A 19,378-nucleotide genomic window follows, 5' to 3' on the forward strand; every position below is an offset into this window, starting at 1 on the left:
TAGCAATGTACTCACTCCACTACCTCCCCGACTCTTCCCCCTTCTTTATTATTATTATTATTATCCTGCCCATCCTTTGCCCCATCCTCCCCTCTCACACACTCCCGCTTATCCTTGCGAGAGAGAGAGAGAGAGAGAGAGAGAGAGAGAGAGAGAGAGAGAGAATCATTGATTAAAATTATCCTGAATAACGAAACGATTAATGACAATGAAATTTAAAAAAAAATGAATTATACTAAAACTCAACATTCCTTTTTCAGATCAAAAACAAGTGGTGTCAGGCACAACAAACCTTGCCCAACAGCAGTTGCAGGCATACCCCAGTTTAACGATCTAATTGGTTAGGTAAAACCCCATCGTTAGGCGGGTATCTTATATCGGGGTACTTTTAACATGTATTTCAATGTGGACCGTTTACCAGCCTTGGGTTCCCCCCCCCCCCCGAAACCAAGTCAAAAGCCCACCCAGATGAGCCCAAAAACAGATTGAAAGGCAATCTAAATGGCCTAACACCTGTAAAGGAAGCTAACCTAAGCCTAACACCTATAAATAACATTAAAACCAACGAATCAAAGCTGAATATCATCAACTATAAGTCTGGAAAAAATCAAGCTTTGCAAACTGTACCCCAAAATGACAATGTTCACCGCACCCTATGGCTAAAACACATTAACTGAAGTCTAAAAACAGTTTATATATCCACCCAGACGCACAATTTTAGTCTAAAATATCATCAAAATCAGTAAGGAAAAATCAAAACCCATCATTAAATGGGGGTTTGGCCATCGTTAGGTGGGGTATGGTGCAATTTCTACTCCCATCGTTTAGCCGGGGTATCGTATCTAGGGGTATCGTATATCGAGGTACCGGTATTACTGTATTTTACTGCTGTTAAATACTAACTCGTTTCTGCCATTTAGTGTCATTGCATGATAAAAGTCTAAGATAATGGCGCAAATGTTTTCAAGTTAGTCCCTCTGAAAATCCATGATCTTGTATTTGACCTTCCAAGGTCAAAGGTTATGCTGCCAAGTGAAAGCCAATATGAGACTTCCTATATCTTGGTAATAGTAAATACTTTTATCTTCAACGAGTTTTGACTTATAGCCCCCTGAATATGCATGACCTTGAGTTTGACCTTTCAAGGTCAATTATGGTCAAAGGTCAAGGTACCAATCAAAAACCCATATGGGATTTCCTATATGGTGATAACAGTAAACATCTTTATTTTCAACCAGTTTCCAGTTATAGCCCCTTGATCATCTGTGACCTTGAGTTTGTTCCTTCAAGGTCATTCATGGTCAAAGGTCTTGGTGCCAAATGAAAGCCCATATTATGAGTTCCTATATGTTCCTAATTGTAAATATCTCTATCTTTAACCGTTTTCAAGTTATACCCCTCTGATAATCAGTGACCTTGATTTTGACCTTTCAGGGTCACTCGATTACCTCCAAAACTTAATCACTTTCTTTTGGGGGCCGGGGGCCACATATCCCGAAAGTTTCATGTAATTTCACTCACCGGTTTTCTGTAATGTAGCTAACAAACAAACAAACTGAACCAAAAATAATACCTAGTGGTCTCCGTCTGGGCGAGGTAAAAATCTACACCAGCAACACAAAAACAAGGAAGACAATAAAGGGCTTACATCGTGTACTGGTATGGTATGTTAACGTCACCAACCCTGTTATATCATCTGCTTTTTCTTTACAATATCGGAGAAATATCTGGTGCTTTTATGGTTACAGTATTATACAGAGTCTTCTTTACTCTGGTCTCCATTTCCTGTAATTTTTACCTTGCCTGAATGGAGTCCAGCGAAGTTTTGGTTTTGGCCGTTTGTTTGTTTCTAAGTTAGCAGCAATACGGCAAAACAGCAGAATGAAATTACACAAAACTTTCAGTATATGTGGTCACTGGTCCCGAAAAAAAGTGATTAAATTTTGGAGGTAACTGTGTGACCGTGAAAGGTCAAAATCAAGGTCACGGATTTTTCAGAGGGTTATAACTTGAAAACAGTTGAAGATAGATATATTTACTATTACCAACATACAGGAATTCCAGTATGGGCTTTCATTTGACACCAAGACCTTTGGTCTTGAGTAACCTTGAAAGGTCAAACTCAAATTCATGGATACTCAGGGGCTATAACTTGAAACTGGTTGCAGATAGATATATACTAATATTAGTTTATATGAAGGCTCCTATGGACTTTTTATTGGTACCATGACATTGACCTTAAATAACCTTAAAATGTCAAACTCAAGATAACGGTAATTTAGGGGGTTACAACTCGAAACTAGCTTAAGATAACCTTTAGTGTTATCTACTGTTATTAGCAATTAGGAAGTCACTTATAGGTTTTTAACTGGTACCATGACTTTTGAACTTAAATGACCTTAAAAAATACAGAGGCGAAAACTCGAAACTGGTTGAAGATAGAGATATTTACTATTATGAAGATATAGGAAGTCTTCTATGTGTTTCATTTGGCACCATGACCTTTGACCTAGAGTGACCTTGAAAGGCCAAAAGAAGATCACGGATTTTCAGAGGGCTATAGCTTGAAAACGGGTGAAAATAAAATAACTGCTGTCGGGCAAGGTTTGCTGTGCCTGGGATCAATTTTTATTCCAGAATTGATTTGCTGTTCCTGGGATCATTTGTTATTCCTGTATTTATTTACACACACACACACACACACACACACACACACACACACACACACACACACACACACACACACACACAATTATATAGATAGATAGATAGATAGATATACTTTAACTGATATGTGACTGACAGACTGACATAATCCTCTTTTTTTTTTTTTTTTTTTTTTTTTAATAATTTCCATACTGTAGCGTGCATAATACATTCACATTCCAGTACTTTTTTTTAAAGAATGTTCATACCACCTTTGATCTCACGGTAATGTAACCTAAGTCGTCATGTGTGCCTCGCCTCACCGTTTCCTGCCCTGGATCTCTTTATGTTATTCAAATGACCCAACTCTTTTCCTGTTGTCACCGCAGAGCCGTTTCCTTTTCTCATAGGCACAGATGTCACCACATTACATACCCTTTGTGATGTATCAGGGAACCATAATGTGTGTGTGTGTGTGTGTGTGTGTGTGTGTGTGTGTGTGTGTGTGTGTGTGTGTGTGTGAGAGAGAGAGAGAGAGAGAGATGTTCCTTGATTATCTTCTTTTCATATATAATCGTATAGGCCATATTCATATATCTCTTATCAGTCGTCTTGTCTATGTTTCCTTAAAACTCTCATGATAACCGAATTATTGGCCAACCTCTTCCCTTTTATGTGTTGCTTTAATCCTAATTAGTATCCTCAGTTTTGCTTTATTACTGAGTCTTGTGAGGGTCAAGGGGGAGTAAAGCAGGAAGAAAATATATCTAAAATTACGGTATTATTTAATTCAGCACTCACTGTCAAGTTTTCTCTGTCTCCCCTCCCTTTCTCATAGAAATCCTTTGTAAATCTCACTTGCGTTCTGCATTTTCTTTCCCTAATTTCTCTCTCCTTGTTCCTCCTCCTGCAGTGTGTCGTCTTGACATTTCCAGTATGGTATGGGCTTTGGGAAAGCGATATATAATTGGAATTCCAGTCCTCTTTGACTCTTTTTCCCCCTTCTCACAACCTTTCCATCCCCCTGAATTTCACTTTTTCTTTCCCTCCAATCATTTCTACTCATATATAAACTATGATGCTAGCAACCCTGTCCTCCCATCCCAAATAGTTTTTTCCTCTCCCCACGCTTTCCTTTTCCCACATTTTCATTTGTTCCTGATATTATATCCCACAAATTGTTTCTAAATGTGGCTAACCTTTCCCTTTCGTCTTCTTTCCTTTCTTCCCTTTCCTCATCTATTTGTTTCATTAACTTATTTTAAAAAGTTCTTAGTTCCCGCCAAAACTACAGTATTATTTTTTCTGCTGCCACACTCCCTCTTCCATGTTAATTGTTCTCTTTCCCCTTTCCATGTTCATTGTTCTCTTTTCCCATCCATGTTGATTGTTCCCTTTCTCCTTCCATGTTCATTGTTCTCTTCCCCCCCTCATGTTCATTGCTCTCTTCCCCCCCTCCATATTCAAATTTATCTTCTCCTTTCAGTGTTCATTGTTCTCTTTCCCCATCCACGTTTATTGTTCTCTTTCCCCTTCCATGTTCATTGTTCTCTTTCCCCTTCCATGTTCATTGTTCTCTTTCCCCTTCCATGTTCATTGTTATCTTTCCCCATTCCATGTTCATTGTTCTCTTTCCCCTTCCATGTTCATTGTTATCTTTCCCCATCCACGTTTATTGTTCTCTTTCCCCTTCCATGTTCATTGTTCTCTTCCTACTGCCATGTTCATTGTTCTGTTTCTCCTTCCATGTTCATTGTTCTCTTTCCCCTTCCATGTTCATTGTTCTCTTTCCCTCCACCATGCTCATTGTTCCCCCCCCCCCCTCATGTCCATTGTTCTCTTCCTTCCTTCATGGTTCGTTGTTCTCTTCCCTCTTGCATGTTTATTTTTCTCTTCCTCCTTGCATGTTCATTGTTCTCTTCCCTCTTGGATGTTCTTTGTTCTCTTCCTCCTCCCATGTTCACTGTTCTCTTCCCCCACCCCCTCCATGTTTATCATTCTCTTTTCTTCCCCCCCTCCATGTTCATTTTCCATTTCCCCTCCTCCATACTCATTTTTCTCTCCCCCCCCCCCTCCATGCTCATTGTTCTCTTTTCCTCCCTCCCCTCACCTCCATTCCAACCTTTGACTTTACTTATCACTGATTTCTGTTCAACCACAAATTTCAGCTTGGGCCCAGCAGCACACATCCAAGTTCACCACATTACTATTCCCCTGCCACACCACCACACGCAATAACCCTGCAGTGTAAATAATTTATAGACAAATCATGCAGGTCTCCAATATACAGTTGTTCAGCAGTCGTACTTGTTATGTATGCAGAGAAGAGAGATCAAAAGTACAAAGCTTCTCTCCTATTGTCCCATAACAGTACAAAACAAAGTAAATACCAAAGCCTTTTCAGTGGCTGCGTGAGGTGGAAATGGTAGTGCTGTATGGGTTCACAAACTATTACGAGTAATGTACTGAACATCGTTTAAAGTCGTTTACTCCCATACTATTGTCTAACGCCTGATGTTATCAAATTTTCACCATAAGAAAATATATTTGTGTGTTCACGATGTACTGGCAGACACTCACATAGAAATATAATAACACCTTGACAGGAATATTGACAGACTGAAACCCGTCGATAGACAAAGATACCGGCAGAGAAAGACGAATAGTGGCCAGCAGACAAATAGACAGACTATATGACTGAATGGCAAAATGGAGACAGATAAACGAATAAACAGACAGATAGCTAGAGGAAGCCCGCATGCCATCTGTGACCGTCTTTGATCATATGTAGAATAGCACATCAAGACTGTCATTTTAAACATGACACAGCTGAGAGGAGGAAGAGTATTTGTATGCATGGAAGAGTTAACATGGATATTTGTTGAAGTAAGAGAGAGAGAGAGAGAGAGAGAGAGAGAGAGAGAGAGATTCTTCTCTCCTTTTTGTTTTCCTCATCCTTCCCTCTTCCTCGAACGAACTAATTCTATTCCAATTTCGTCCTCGTCTGGTTTATTATTTATACTTTTGCTATTTCTCTCCCTCTCAGCCAATATTTCACCTCTCCTTTCCCATTCATTACTGCATCACTCTCTTATACTTTCCTCCCTTGTATTTCCCACTATTCCTCCAGTTAATCTTTTTTTTTTTCTTCTCTTACTTTCATTTCTCTACGTAAACACATATGTTTCCCTTTCCAGCATTTTTCCATTATTCTTATATCATACCAATGATCAAAGGTGCATGCATGCAGAAAGGAAAGAAGAAAAAAGAAATGCATGTTTCGATGGGCACTAATACTTTTGCTTATGTCTGTATAAGAAAGAAAAAAAAGGTATCAAAATTAGTGACATTTTAAGGAAAGACCAAGTTACTCTTTTAACATCCCAACCATAAATGAACCAATAGGCAGCAAGGTATGTGAGAAAGAGACGGAGCCATTTACAAGCACACTCGTTTGCGATACAAATTTTGACGTGACTCCACTGGATACTGGAGTGTAAAGTGGAGGAACTGTAAGAAAATGTTCTGGAAAGAGGTGAAGAGAGTAAGACAGGGTGGCAGTGAAGTTAGTAGGGGAGTGATAGATAAAAATGGTAGATTACTAGTGGAGAAGGGAGAAAAAGTGAGCAGATGGAGAGAACACTTTAAGGAATTGTTGAGCATAGAGAATGGAAGTAATGCAAGTATAAGTGGCTGGGGAATGGCTGGGAGAAGCAGGAAGGTGAGAAGACAGGAAGAAATCAGTAGGATAGGAGTTGTGGAAGCAATGAAGGAAGTCAAATTGCTGAAATCCCCAGGAATTGATGGAGTGTGTGGTGAAATGTTGAGACATGGGGGAGAGATAGTAGTAGAGTGGATGTGGAAGATGTGCAGATTGGTCTGGGAGGAAGGTTGAGTCCCAGAGGATTGGAAGTCAGGTATAATTATTCCCATGTACAAAGGAAAAGGGGTAAAAGAAGTGTGTGGTAATCTTAGGCGTACTTGTCTTCTTAGTGTGAGAGAAAAAGTGTATGGTAGGATACTTATTGACAGAGTTAGGGAAATAACAGAGGAATTAGTTGGAGAAAAATAACAGGGAGGCTTTAGGAAGGGAAGAGGTTGTGTAGATCAGATATCCTTTCTTAGATCTAAAGTGGAAAACTTTCTAGAGAAAGGAAAGAAGTTGTATGCAGCCATCATGGATTTGGAGAAAGCATATGGCAGGGTGGGTAGACAAGGATTGTAGAAAGTATTGAGAACATATGGAGTAGATGGGAAGTTGCTGAATGTTGTGAAGAGTATGTATGATGGTGCTAAGGCTGTAGTGCGTGTGGATGGTGAACTGAATGAATTTTTCTCTTTGAAGGATGGGTTGAAACAGGGATGTGTCATGTCTCCATGGTTGTTCAATCTGTACATGGATACAAGGTAGGGCAGTGGATGTTGGAGTGGCCGTAGTGAAGAGAGTAGTGTATGGAAACTCCCTGCACTGTTGTTTGCAGGTGATACTGTGTTGTTAAGTGAAGACGAAGGGGAGCTCCAAGGCTTGGTGGATGAGTTTGGGAGAGTGTAAAAAACGGAATCTAAAGGTGAATGAAAGTAAGAGTAAAGTGATGGTCTTTGAGATAGGCGAAGTCAATGAATGTACAGTGAGGTTGGATGGTGAGGAAATGGAAAATGTATGTCTAAGTACTTGGGGAGTATGATGAGTAAGAATGGAAGTTTGGAGGGTAAAGTGCTTGAAAGGGTACAACAAGGAAGAAAGGTTGCTGGTTCCTTGAAAGCAGTGATAAGAAACAGGGAAGTGATCATGGAAGTGAAAAAGTTACTACATGATAGTATTGTGATATCAACTATAAGGTATGGAAGCGAAGTTTGGACGTTGTTGGAAGGACACAAGTCAAGAGTGATAGCAGTGGAAATGAGTTATTTAAGAGGAGCCTGTGGAGTCACATTTTATTTTAATGCTAAGAAGAAGGAACCAAAGGCCTTGAGCCCGCAATTATTGTTCCTTCCAAGAGAAAAATAAAATTCAAGAAAATGTCAAATTCAAGATCCGATCATTTCGAGATGCCTGGAAACACTGCGTTTGAAAGACTGGTGATCATAGGAAGCAGGAAACACAGACAGAGGGCGACAGTTCCAGAGCTGACCTGTTCTATAAATGAAGGACTGGGAGTGACGGTCAACTCTTGCATTAGAGAGCTGAACAGAAGAGGGATGAGGGTTTGCTGTTAGACGGGTGTTACTGTAGTGCCACAGATTTAGTATTCATGTATATGTTTAGAAGTACTGTAATTTCTAAGTTAGATAGGGTGTAATCTGAATACTAGTCTATAAGTTCCTGTCCTAAGTAGTAGTTCATGTGTTAATGATCAATGTAGGGTAAACTTTATTTTTATGTGTATATCTCTGCATCTATGCATGGGTGGTGTAATTGTGAGTGTTGAGCTATGGGAGTTCATCCATCCGGTAGAGTAATGAATAACAGATGCGTGCAACCTTCCCCTTGTTTGTGCGTCGTTGCTGGGGGCCAAGTTTAAACCTTAAACAGAATAATAATGGGTATGCAATTCATTCCGTATCATTGTTGTGAAATGCTTACTAATGAAGCTGCTAGAACCCAAATATGTAAGATTAATAGTCAAAAAGGCCAAAATAATGTCATTTGTGAGGATCAAATAGTCCCGCTTGCCTTAGCCGTCACTAGATGGCATAAGCTGCCCCAAACTCAAGGCAGGATAGTGGTAAATTCAGTATTTAAATTTAGTAAGGATAGAATTCCAAATTTTCCCCAATTCAATCAAAAGTCCTAACGTCATGTGTACACTACTATATAGATGAAGAGAATTAAAACCCACCATATCGCAAAAACACAGTCTCATTTGATCTAGCAGTGGCGTCCCTTGGTGCCCGACATGCCACATTCGCTACCGAGACCTGGTAGATAACAGACGTTGATTCAGGTGAGCTTTACACATTCCTCCTTCCCCCCCCCGCCTTGCTTGTTTAATCCTTACTTGTCGTGAACCATATGAGGTAATGTTGTTAAAAGCTTAACATAGACATTCGCTACCGAGACCTGGTGGATAACAGACGTTGATTCAGTTCACAGGCACTGTGACGTCGGGGGTGTGCACGAGGCCATCATGTGATATTGCCCATAGACTTGTCGTACACACACACTTACACTGCCCATGAATAGTTTATAAACTGAATGTAACAGAAATTGTATTATGAATCAATCAGGTGAACCTTTTTTTTTATAGTAGATAAGGTACAGAAGTTTGAAAGTTAATGTGGTCATGTAACGGAAAGGTGAATTCAAACTAATCAACCGTTTCCTTTCTCTTATATTAATATGTTAGGAATATTGGGAGAGTTGAAGGGAACTTAGTGGTTGTGAGCAAAAATGTGATTTTTGAGTTGTTCCTCGAGGCTAAACAAGCCCGAGTGATTATGAATTATTGGTGATTATGCATTAATGATGATTATGAATTATTAATGATTATGAATTAATAGTGATTGTGAATTATTAGTGAATTGTATGATGAGATTATACTGCCCAGACGAAATAGAACACGAGTGATTATTTTTGGTTCAAGGCTATGCCAGCCCGAAAAGACAATTCATGCCAATCAATGTCCCAGTCTTGAGGCTATTGACGACCCCAAGAATGACCGATAATAAAGAGTGTGGTATGATGACCTCAGAAATCACTGTTGAATATTCAAAGTACTTCGCTTGGTAACAATATTGTATGATGTTCACCCAAACCATGGCTTTAATTTACAACCCTTTTACATATGATTAAACGTCATGTAATTCAAAAATGTCTGTTGATTAACCAGTATAGAATTATTAAAGTAGAGTAAAGTATGTCATTTTGATACCCAATCAAGGGAACTATGTCCTCTCACGCATAACTCACTCCCCTTCCAGTTCAAGATTCTTCCGCTTTGGGAACGACGAACACACGTGGTACTGACTTATTCTCGACTCGGCCAAAACTACAAACGCTACCAAAACTATCTGTTAAACAGTTAACCTTTATCATTCTAAGTCGAAGTGCTACCCCCCTTTTGTTTTTACTGAGGTGAATATTTTATCAGTCATTGAGGGGAGACTAAGTTGAGTACCATTTGTATTATCAACGAGTAAGTTAAACAGAACCAACAACGGTGGGAAATCCAATTTCCGACCATTACGCTGGTAACACCGGTAAGATTAAATATCTGGCATTACAATGATGAACAATAACGGTGGGATAAAAAAAATTTCCCGGCGTTACATTACGTGCCCGTTGTAGACTTGGAGGAATGCATGCAGACAGTTCAGAAGAGCGTGACCACTGAAGTAGCGATAGAAAAGAGATAAAAATGCAACAGTGCGACGGAGAGACAGAAGTTGAAGGGAGTCAGTAAGAGGGGGAGAGTTAATGAGACGAAAAGCCTTTGACTCCACCCTATTGAGAAGAGCTGTATGTGGAGAGCCTCCCACACATGAGAGTTGTACTCCACACAGGGGTGGATTAAACCTCTGTATAGAGTCAACAATTGTGCAGGGGTAAAGAAGGAATGGAGTCGGCTTAGCACACCTAATCTCTTGGAAGCAGATTTTATAAGAGATATAATATGAGCTTTCCAAGATAAGTCCCGAGTAAATGAAACCCCAATGTAATGGGGTGTATAAAGCCCGTGTTGCCTAGAGGCAATGTGGGGATCCTCTCTTTGGCTCAGTGGTAACGTGCGTCCATATGAAGCGCGGGGGCCCCGAGATTGAATCTCGGCCAGGACAGTGATTAATTTGTTAAGTTTCATTTCGGTTATTACATTGGTGGCAGCGGTGGAATGTGAGGCGGGGCTTGGTTGGCAATTTGATGTTGGTCCTTGGTTAGCTGACAGCGTCCTTGCCCTCATCCTGGGGATGGGCTGTTTCAGTGTGGTCCGCAGCCTCCCCATGGTGGCCTCTGATGCTTATGCTACCTTGTGTGTTCGAAACTCACCAAATTAATCACCAAGGGGAGAAAAGAGGGGTGTAATCGGGTGCATAAACCCCACATTGCCTAAAGGCAATGTGGGGATCCTCTCTTTGGCTCAGATTTATGCCACATTCGATCGAAAGCCTTTGAAAGTGCAGTGGCAAAGCTTTCGCCAAAGTCCCAAAAGGAGGATGACCAGGAGTCTGAAAGGTAGGTGAAAAGATCGCCAGTGGAGCATCCCTGCCGGAACACATACTGACGATCAGAAAGAAGGTTGTGATAGAAAAGATGCTTTTAGATTTTTCTATGAAGAATTGATTCAAAAATTTTTGAGACATAGGATGTCAAAGCAATTGGACGATAGTTAGAGGGTTGGTAATGGTCACCCTTCTTTGGGACGGGCTGAATGAGAGCAAACTTCCAGCAACAAGGAAAGTAATAAGTTCATAGACAAAGGTGAAAGAGTTTGCCTAGGCAGGGTGTAAGCACAGAAGCACAGTTCTTGAGAACAAGAGGGACTCCATCAGGCCCATATGCCTTATTAGTCTTGAGGCCTGTGATGGCAGAAAATACATCAGCTGAAGAAATTTTAATGTCAGCCTTGAGGAAGTCAGAGGGGAGAATTGATGGAGAAACAGCACCAGAATCTTCTAAGCTGGAATTGGAGGACAAAGTCTGAGCGAAGAGATCTGCTTTATCAGTAGAAGAAATAGCTACATAGCCATCAGAGAAAAGGGGAGGGAAGTATGATGAGGTAAAGTTGTTAGAAAGGTTTTTGGCAAGGTGCCAGAAGGAGTAGGAAGAATTCGAGTTGGAGAGTTGAGAGCATTTAGTACGGATGAAATTATTTTTAGCAGAGCAAAGAACAGACTTAGCACGATTCTGAGCAGAAATGTATAAAAGATGCGATTCAGGGGTGGGTTGGCTCCGGTACCTCTTATAGGCCCTCTCCTTGTTGCGGACAGCATTAGAAGAAGTGTGATTAAACCAATTCTTTCTTGCTTTAGTCAAAGGTTATGAGAAAAAAATGTATGCTTCCATGCCTGAGAGAATAACCTTCATAATGCACAAGACACACTCAGATGGCTCCCGGCCATGGAAGCAATAATCATTCCAGGGAAAATGAAAGAAGTACTGCCTGAGGGCCTCCCAATCCGCAGCTCCAAAGTGCCACAGACAACGTTTCTTTGGAGGGTCCACAGGCCGTACTGGAGTGATAGGACAGGTTAAGGTGATAAGGTTGTGATCGGAGGAGCCCAACGAAGAGAAAAGATTAACAGTGGAAGCAGAAGGATTGGTTGTAAGGAAGAGGTCAGGTATGTTGGAGCTCTCTCCAGGGCAGTCAGGGATACAGGTAGGATGCTGTACAAGCTGCTCTAGGTCATTAAGGATAGAAAAGGTGAAGGCTTGTTCACCAGGTGGATCAGTGAAAGGAGAGAAGAGCCAAAGGTGGTGGTGAACATTGAAATCTAGAATGGAGATTTCAGAGAATGGAGAAATGCATAAAAAAAAAAAAAAAAAGTGTCCCATCGTAGAAGTAATATAGTCAAAGAATTCTTGAAAGTCAGTAGCATTAGGAGATAAGTAAACAGTGCAGATATATTTAGTCAGAGAATGACAGGAAAGCCGAAGCCAGGGTGTAGAGAATTCAGAAGAATCGAGTTCAGGAACATGAAAGCAAGATAAGTCGGTGCGTATATATATATACAACAGCCACCTTTGGCTTTGAAATGAGTATAGAGAAAGGGTCTGCTGTCATTTGCCTCAGACAGCTGAGTCTCTGTTAGAAAAAGAAAGGTGGGTTTAGAGAAGGAGAGGTGGTGCTCAACAGAGCGATAGTTAGAGGAAAGGCCGCGAATGTTGCAGAAATGAAGAAGAAGAGAGTCAGACAGTGGCTCCAGGCTGATCGAGTCGTCACCGGGAGAGGGGCGGAAGGTGGGGATATTTAAGGTCCCACCCCCCCGGGACTCCGAGGCTACATGTTGAGCTGCCATGATTTTATTCTTTTAATTTTGGAAAAGGAAGTGTAGTGTGTACTGTGCATGTAGTTTGGTGTTGATAGAGAGACAGGCTGGCAAATTAGGATATAAAGGAGCGTTGTGGTGCGGATGTAGATGTGATAGGAAGCGTTAGGAGGTACTCACTGAGCTGGTTTGGCCATGTGGAGAGGATGGAGGGTGAGAAACTGACGAGGAGAGTGTATGTGAGTGAGGTGGAGGGGGGAGAGGGAGGGGGAGGCCGAGGAAGAGATGAAGGGATAGAGTGGGGAGGTATATGAGAGAGGGGGGTGTGAGCTGGGAGCCGGGCAGTGAAATGGAGGGGAACAGGGCGACGTGGAGGCAGTCTGTTTGTGGCCACCCCGTACGGGATTAAGGCGTCTGGCAATAGATAGATAGATAGATCCACTGGATACCATTCCTCATTGTAAAGGGCTCTTCTGTCATATTTTCTCTCTCTCTCTCTCTCTCTCTCTCTCATCTTGTTCTTCAACTTACTGTCTCTGATCACTTTCCGTCTCTCTCTTTCTCCACGGTCTCCAACATCTACTTCATTCTGCTCCTGTTCTTCTCCTTTTCCTCCTGCAGTTAACGTCATACGTTAACCCTCTCATTCATTCCTTTTCATCTCCCTAGTATCATAATCCTCCATCAACTCATTCCTCCTTCTCCATTCTTTTCTTCTGTATCATAGCAGATGACTGAGAGATTTTATGTTCATACCACTCTTTTCTTTTTAACTATGATTTCAAGTTTAATGTAGCGTAGAATTTCCTTTCGCGTCTTTTGAGTGATAATAATTATCTGAATTTTTCCTGCCGGCTGTTTTACCGGTGGTAGTGGTGGACGGGGAAAAGCCCTCCTCTCACTGTTTTCTTCTCATACGTGTTGGTTAAATATTTGGTGTCATTTAGCTTTACCTCAACAGGTAACTTATATTTCAATAGGCCTCCTGTTAGCTTTGCTTGTATGTATTGTTATTTGCATCTCTGCTTCCTTTGTACCAGACAACCGTACCCTTTACTTCTTTTTTCTATCCTCCACCTGCTTCCTTCCTTCCCATCCACTTCCTGTACCGCCAGTCTTCCTCACACTCCATCCCTCCTTTGTTTTCCATATGAGTTAGTTTTAGGTGGTGGTGACCATCATCCACTCACTTGATGTAGTCCTGCCTACTTCTATCTTAGCGTTTATCAATTTTTTTTCTGTGCCTGCCCTCCTCTCTTCCTATTTCTCCCATCTTTCCTGTCACTTCTTATTGCTTTTCTTTAATTTATAGGTGGATTTACATTGAGTGACATGCCAAATGGTTTCCTGTAAGCCAAGAAACCATTTACAACGCTGGGTGGTAACCATATAACCAAACCATACGTGCTCCCTACGTGTCAGCAAGTGGGGTGGATGGTTAGTGCCCCTCCCCGTAAAACAAATAACTCAAAGTCAAATGGCCACCCCTTACGGGATTATGGCGTCTGGCAATAGTAGATAGACATACGTCCTTGATAATATTTCCTCTCGTCAGAAGTACCTAAGTGGTGTACAGATTGGACACTGAAGTTACCTAGCTGTGTGTGTGTGTGTGTGTGTGTGTGTGTGTGTGTGTGTGTGTGTGTGTGTGTGTGTGTGTGTGTGTGTGTGTGTGTGTGAGAGAGAGAGAGAGAGAGAGAGAGAGAGCGTTTCCGTGATTCAATAGTCTTCCTTCCTGTCATTAAGTGGCTACTCGTTCTCACTGTGCACTAATGTTCACTCGATACTGATTCAAAAGGGATTGTATTTATGTTCTCATTTTTTCTCTTTCCCTCTTTCTCTTCTGTTCCTATATTGTCAGTTTCTCTTCTATTCCTATATCCTTCTCTCTGTCCGTCCTTTACCACGCCTATCCTCGGCTTTCCTTGTTTGTTTCGTTTATCATCTTCCATTATCTTCCTTTTTTCACTTTTCTCTCTCTTCTCTTCCTCTTCCTTTCTTCCTTACTCCTCTTCTCCCACCCCCTCCCCCAGATTCCCTTCGCTCTGTTCTTCCCCCCCTCTTTCCTTCCTTCTTCTTTGCCTTTCACCATCCCTGTATCGGTATCGTTATTAAATTACTTTTACCTTCCCTCTACTTGTACACCCAGTTCTGCCAACATTCCTTTCTCTCTCTCTCTCTCTCTCTCTCTCTCTCTCTCTCTCTTTCCATGATTGAGTCTGTGTTCATTAGTATATTAATATAATAGTTTAACATAAAAACTAACACCTGTGAGGCACAAATTTTCAGCCTAAAACTTCCAACAATAAAGAGAGAACCTGTATTTTTCCACAGGAAAAATCATCAGAGAAATTACTAATATGCCGGAAATTGAACCCGGGACTCTCAGGTGAGAGCCAGGCAGCATACCACTACACCACGACCAACTCACGTTGTTACAATCTTGTAACCAACGTCCCTCCTCCCCCCACTGTGGGCCTGAAGAGGGTGAGTTAACCCCCTGGCACTCGGGCAAGTAGATGCTTTTAATCTATCCCGAGCACTTACGGCAAGTCAGAATGAAGAGAGAACCTGTATTTTTACACAGGAAAAATCATCAGAGAAATTACCAATATGCCGGGAATCGAACCCGGGACTCTCAGGTGTAGTGGTATGCTGCCTGGCTCTCACCTGAGAGTCCTGGGTTCGATTCCCGGCATATTGGTAATTTCTCTGATGATTTTTCCTGTGTAAAAATACAGGTTCTCTCTTCATTTTGACTTGCCGTAAGTGCTTGGGATAGATTAAAAGCATCTACTTGCCCGAGTGCCAGGGGGTTAACTCACCCTCTTCAGGCCCACAGTGGGGGCGGAGGGACGTTGGTTACAAGATTGTGACAACGTAAATTAACTTTTACCTGGTCGTGGTGTAGTGGTATGCTGCCTGGCTCTTACCTGAGAGTCCCGGGTTCGATTCCCGGCATATTGGTAATTTCTCTTATGATTCCAACAATAAACTTGTGGAAATCACTCTGACGTGATAATCAATGACAGCGAATAAAACCCACACTTGTAGACGGAGAATAATTATTTACGAAACAGTTTCGGTGGACACTGCCACCATCTTCAGTGGTCAAGATAGAGAGAAGGAATGGCATGCTGACAATAGACAGGAATCTGACCTGACCTCTTGTGGTGTCCCCTTTCCCCTTTGGGAATCCCTCGCTTACAACCCACCCACCCCAAATCTACTCCACCCCCTCACACACACTAAATGAAAGGAGCCCTTTCATTCCTTCTATCTTGACCACTGAGGATGGTGGCAGTGTCCATCGAAACTATTTGGTAAATATATTCTCCGTCTACAAGTGTAGGTTTTATTCACCAAATCTGGGGATGCAAAAAAAAAAAATGATGAAAGTGAGGTTTACTTATACGGCCACTGCCAATAGACATATTATATTTCCATTAGCATAACTTTACAGGCAGGACAATACTGGAGAGAGAGAGAGAGAGAGAGAGAGAGAGAGAGAGAGAGAGAGAGAGCGAGAGATGTGAGGTTGTGTGTAGGAATTCGTTGAACTGTACTTCCCAGCCCTACCCATAACCCCACCCCAGCCATACCACCCTACCCATAACCCCACCCCAGCCATACCACCCTACCCATAACCCCACCCCAGCCATACCACCCTACCCATAACCCCACCCCAGCCACACCACCCTACCCATAACCCCACCCCAGCCATACCACCCTACCCATAACCCTAGCCCAACCATAACACCCTATCCATAACCCCACCCCAGCCATACCACCTTACCCATAACCCAATCCCAGCCATACCACCCTACCCATAACCCCACCCAAGCCATACCAACCCACCCATAACCCCACCCCAGCCATACCACCCTACCCATAACCCCACCCCAGCCATACCACCCTACCCATAACCCCACCCCAGCCATACCACCCTACCCATAACCCCACCCCAGCCATACCACCCTACCCATAACCCCACCCCAGCCATACCACCCTACCCATAACCCCACATCAGCCATAATACCCATAACCGTATCAAACCAACAAGGCGGAAGCTTTACGGGTGTGTGGAGGAAGACAGCCTTGAGATGGATCCACAAGTTTGCCAATGGATTTCGATGTCAAACTCTTAAGCATGGAAACATTTTGAAGAAAATTGTAACTGATGGAATTTTGTACAGAGATTCTGCATGCTGAGAGAAAGAGAGAGAGAGAGAGAGAGAGAGAGAGAGAGAGAGAGAGAGAGAGAGAGAGAAGTGTAAGAGTAGTGAGTGAGATTGAATAGGTGGGTGTCGATGTTGGGAATGAGGGCTGGATGGGTGTGTGGGAGACAGTGTCTAGATGTGTGTGAAGATGATGGGGCAGTGTGACATTATATGTGTGAGCGGTGTGGGTGAAGGTTGGGAGTATGTTAGCTTGGACCAAGTCATTCACAGCCTGTCATCTGGTTCAGTGGATGCAGTCTCCAATAGGTTGGCCCATCGCAACGAGAGAGAGAGAGAGAGAGAGAGAGAGAGGGAGAGAGATTGCAACAGTCCATGGAGGACGAAGTGGTAGTACAAACGCACTGATTTACACATACATTGTAGTACATACATTACCTACGATAGATTCACACGTTCCGATACTGTTGAAGGACTTACACACACACACACACACACACACACACACACACACACACACACACTCAGAAAGAGAGCACTCCATGCCTCGCCTGTGCCAGCTCAGCCAGATAACAGAAATCTCGTTAAAGTCAGTGTGATATGTAAATAATTTTCTTGTAACCTTCTCTCTCTCTCTCTCTCTCTCTCTCTCTCTCTCTCTCTCTATCACACACACACACACACACACACACACACACACACACACACACACACACACACATCCCACTTGCCTGAGACTGATCCCCAGCACTTGTCCTGCTATTTGTTCAGCTTAGTGAGACAGACAGACAGACAGACAGATAGAAAGAGGATCGATGAAAAGTTCGATGGGATGGATGAATAGGTTAATATATGGAGAGATTATATAAATACGGCAGAATACTTTTAATGAGAGAGAGAGAGAGAGAGAGAGAGAGAGAGAGAGAGAGAGAGAGAGAGAGAGAGAGAGAGAGAGAGAGAGAGAGAGAGAGTTAATACAATGATGCGAGGTATAATGTCCATGTAAAATAACAGTTACATTATATGTCCACACTGATCTCTCGCTGACTTGCAGTACAGTACCACCTGCATAATATTCCTGATGATTGGTGCACTGCAGCACCACCTGCATAATATTGCTGGTGATTGGTGCAGTACAGTACCACCTGCATAATATTGCTGATGATTGGTGCAATACAGTACCACCTACATAATATTGCTGATGATTGGTGCAGTACAGTACCACCTACATAATATTGCTGATGATTGGTGCAATACAGTACCACCTACATAATATTGCTGATGATTGGTGCAGTACAGTACCACCTACATAATATTGCTGATGATTGGTGCAGTACAGTACCACCTGCATAATATTGCTGATGATTGGTGCAATACAGTACCACCTGCATAATATTGCTGATGAATGGTGCACTGCAGCACCACCTGCATGATATTGCTGATGATTGGTGCAATACAGTACCACCTACATAATATTGCTGATGAATGGTGCACTGCAGCACCACCTGCATAATATTGCTGATGATTGGTGCAATACAGTACCACCTACATAATATTGCTGATGATTGGTGCAATACAGTACCACCTGCATAATATTGCTGATGATTGGTGCACTGCAGCACCACTTGCATGATATTGCTGATGATTGGTGCAATACAGTACCACCTACATAATATTGCTGATGATTGGTGCAATACGAGTACAATACCACCTGCATAATATTGCTGATGATTGGTGCAATACAGTATCACCTGCATAAAATTGCTGATGATTGGTGCAATACAGTACCTATCTATCTATATACCTAGGCTGCTTCCCCCAAGGAAAGGGAGGTAGCCGAGACAGGACGACACACACCCCATTTACTCATCCATTCAAACACATTCATTCGCATCTTAGCCCCAAAGGGGAGAAGGGACAGATCCTCACCGCACCACACCGCACAAGGGTCAACTGCGCAGTGCAATCAGTGACATCCGCAGCAGGGCCCGACACCAGAGCTGGTTTACCCCTGCCACATCATAATAGACCCATCCCCTTACCCGCACCTGACCTGACTAGCCGGTCAGACCAAATGTGGGAGAATATCCCCCCACGGCTGCGTCATTATTTATTCATTCACAATTTCTCTCCATTTATTTCTGTCACGCACAGCCACTCTTCCTTGCTCAACAGACATCCCTCTCGCATCCAACGCTCTCTTCACACTGTCTATCCATCCTATTCGTGGCCTCTCTCTCAGCCTTACACCTCTCACATCAGATCTAGTTACCTTTTCCACCAATCGTTCATTATCCATTCTCTCCATATGCCCAAACCATCGCAACACCCTCTGCTCAACTCGATCAGCCATCTCCCGAACAACTCCAGTTCTTCTTCGCACTTCATCATTTCGCACTCGATCCATACGCGTCACTCCACACATACTCATCAGACATCTCATCTCCATTACATTTAAACTTTTCCTCTCTGCTACACCCATATTACATGTTTCAGCCCAATATAACGCAGTCGGTACCACAACACCCTCATACAGCCTTCTCTTTACATCCATTCTAAGTGAACGACATCTAAACACTTTTTTCATCCCTCCCAGCATCTTACCTACTTCATTCATTCTAAACTTCACT

Source organism: Coenobita brevimanus, chromosome 17 (assembly GCF_032717465.1).
Source record: "Coenobita brevimanus isolate Jiangsu-jjx chromosome 17, ASM3271746v2, whole genome shotgun sequence".
NCBI lineage: Eukaryota > Metazoa > Arthropoda > Malacostraca > Decapoda > Coenobitidae > Coenobita > Coenobita brevimanus.